Raw genomic sequence first — 3712 nt, forward strand, 5'->3', positions numbered from 1 at the left:
TTGTGGTTCCATAAGCATCCCCAAGCTTAGGCTCTTGACACTCCCTATTCCTTCATCCATCATGATCTCTCCCAAAACTTGAAAACTTCAATCACACAAAACTTAACAGAAAGTTCGGTAAGATCCATTAGTATAATAAAGAAAATCACTACTCTAAGTACTATTGCAAACCAATTCATTTCTTTTTGCATTGTAGCTACTGTAATATAACTTTTCCATGGCTTAATCCACTGATAGAAATTGATAGTTTCATCAAAACAAGCAAACTATGCATCAAGAACAGAATCTGTCTTAAACAGGACAGTCTGTAGTAATCTAAACATTCACCATACTTCTGGTACTCCAAAAATTCTGCCAAAACTAGGAAAATAAACAATTTGTATAGAAATACAAAGCAAAAAATTTCAGAACCATTTGATGTTCCAGTAAAAAATGTAAAATCATGCACTACAGCCAAAGTTTCTATTCTGCACCGCACAAACCAACAAGCAATGTAAACATCCTAAAGGCAAATCTTGGCACATTATTTTTATAATACAATGGAATTGTACAAGGGGATAATTATTTTTATTGAAAAGTTTCTGTAATCAAGATTCACAAAGTTTCCGTGAGCATGAACAAAGTTCAAGGAGCTCCCCCACTTCAACAATGCTTGTCTCTCTCACTTTCACTTTCCTTTTTGAAAAGTTTTGTGTTCCCCTCTTTATTTTATTTTTTTGTTTTTAAACTATATAAAAGCACTCAACAGAAATAAATGAATCTCTAAAACTTCTGGGTTGTCTCCCTGGCAGCGCTTTCTTTAAAGCCATTAAGCTAGGCATATAGTGCTTAAGTAATGGATCCACCCGGATCCCAAGGTATATCAAAGCCAATTTTAATTAACAATGATTTTTGATTTAGTAGTGAGCACAAAGTAACATATATCATGCAACAATGAAGTCTAACTCTCTTCCTATGCATCGGCATGTCATAAAAGAACAATTCATGCACACATAGTAAAGGCCAATGCATAGTATAAACAGTTTCTTGTAATTTTATCATATTGGAAACATGGAGAGGCAGAGATGTAGTTCCTCTCTCATAATAATTGCAAGTAGGAGCAGCAAGAACATGCATATTATATCTACAAAAATAATCATGTGTGGTAGTGAAACGCAACCCATCAATATAATCCTTAATAAGGGCAAACTTCTTCGATATAGTGTAGTCAGGAGAATTCAAAAGGATAATAGGACTATCATGCGTGGCTGCAATAGCAACAATTTCATGTTTAACATAAGGAACTATAGCAAGTTCATCTCCATAAGCATAATTCATATTGGCATCTTGGCCAGAAGCATAGCAAGCATCATCAAAAAGGGATATTTCAAAAGAATCAACGGGATCATAACAATCATCATAGCAATCATCCTTTGGTAAGCACGAAGGGAAATTAAACAATGTATGAGTTGAAGAGTTACTCTCATTATAAGGTGGGCACGGGTAGCTAATCCGCTCTTTCTCCTTTTGTTCTTCGCTCCCCTCATCATCTTTTTCATCCAATGAGCTCATAGTTTCATCACTTTCTTCTTTCATAGGCTCCTGCAAAATATTAGTCTCTTCTTGGACAGCGGAGACTTTCTTAATAAATTCATCAATGTCATAATTGTATTTATAATTCACATAGCAATATTTAAGGAAAGCTAAATATTCAGGTCTATAAACTGAATCATCAAAATCTTCAAACTCTTTAAACAAAGATTGAATTTCATAAGCACCCATAAAAGCAATCAATTCTTCTATTTGTTCCACATCATAATAATCATATATACCATTAGCATAAGAAGCCAAGGTTTCATCATCATTAAATTCACATGAAAAGGGAAGGTGTGGAGCCTTCATCCTAGAGCAACAAGTATAATAATATCTCATGCATAGTTGCCGGGCATACCAATGCAACATATAAATTTGATCCCATAATAGTTTCCCTTTTTGAGTCAAGCGATAATCCCTAAAGTATTCATGTTGATCCAACGTTACTCCCATTGTAAAGTTGAATGGGGTTTTCTCAGGATTATCAAAGTAGTACATAATATCTTTCACATAATGAGCATCGAGGGTTTTAGGAGGTTCCCCATCTCCATGAGTAGCAAGTAAACCTAATTTTTTTGGTATTTCGTGTTCCATATCCATAACTAAAGATAGAGAACAACTTAGAATAGCAAATAAAAATTACTTAGTGATAAAGCAAACAAGCACACACGAGAACATTCACCCCATGCTATAACTCCCCGGCAACGGCGCCAGAAAAAGGTCTTGCTAACCCACAAGCATAGGGGATCAATTGTAGCCTCTTTCGATAAGTAAGAGTGTCGAGCCCAACGAGGAGCTAAAGGTACAACAAATATTCCCTCAAGTTCTATCAACCACCGATACAACTCTACGCACACTTGACGTTCGCTTTACCTAGAACAAGTATGAAACTAGAAGTACTTTGTAGGTGTTGTAGGCTAGGTTTGCAAGATAATAAAGAGCATGTAAATAAAAGGTAGGGGCTCTTTAGATAAAGACACAACTAAATTAGTTTCAATAGAGAGCTTTTTGTCACAAGAAAGTTATTTGTCCCTAGGCAATCGATAACTAGACCGGTAACCATTATTGTAATTTTATTTGAGGGAGAGGCATAAGCTAACATACTTTCTCTTCTTGGATCATATGCACTTATGATTGGAACTCTAGCAAGCATCCGCAACTACTAAAGATCATTAAGGTAAAACCCAACCATAGCATTAAAGTATCAAGTCCCCTTTATCCCATATGCAAACAACCTACTTACTCGGGTCCGTGCTTCTGTCACTCACGCCACCCACCATAAGCAAATCGTGAACATATTGCAAACCCTACAGCGGGGATCCCTCACACTTGCGCAACACAGAGAGCACGATAGGACAACACCAATAATAAAACATGCAACTCAAACCAATCACGATCATCAATTAACCCATAGGACAAAGTGGATCTACTCAAACATCATAGGATAGCCATACATCATTGGGAAATAATATATAGCATTGAGCACCATGTTTAAGTAGAGATTACAGCGGGTAAAAGAGGGGTTACACCGCTGCATAGAGGGGGAAGATTTGGTGATGGCGGTGGTGAAGTTCTTGGTGTAGATTGCGATGATGATGATGGCCCCGGCGGCGTTCCGGCGCCACCGGAAGAGATGGGGAGAGAGCCCCCCTTCTTCTTCTTCTTCATTGACCTTCCCCCTAGATGGGAGAAGGGGTTCCCCTCTGGTCCATGGCCTCCATGGTGGTGGAGGGGCGAGAGCCCCTACGAGATTGGATTTGTCTCTCTGTCTCTCTGCTTCTGCGTTCCCTGATTCTGCCCCTTCACCGTTTCTTAAATTCCCGGAGATCCGTAACTCCGATTGGGCTGAATTTTGGACACGATTTTTATCCGAATATTGGCTTTCTTGCGGCGAAATAAGGGAACCCCAACCGCCTTACGGGGTGGCCACGAGGGCCCAGGGCGCGCCTGACCCCCTTGGGCGTGCCCCCTGCCTCGTGGCCCCCTCGGGCATCGTCTCGCGTTTATTTCACTTCCCAAAATTCACATATATTCCAAAAAAAATCCCCATCAGTTTTTATCCCGTTTGGACTCCGTCTGATATGGATTTTCTGTGAAACAAAAAACATGCAACAAACAGGAACTGGCACCGGGCATTTGA

This window comes from Triticum urartu, chromosome 2, assembly GCF_003073215.2.
Source record: "Triticum urartu cultivar G1812 chromosome 2, Tu2.1, whole genome shotgun sequence".
Taxonomy (NCBI): domain Eukaryota; kingdom Viridiplantae; phylum Streptophyta; class Magnoliopsida; order Poales; family Poaceae; genus Triticum; species Triticum urartu.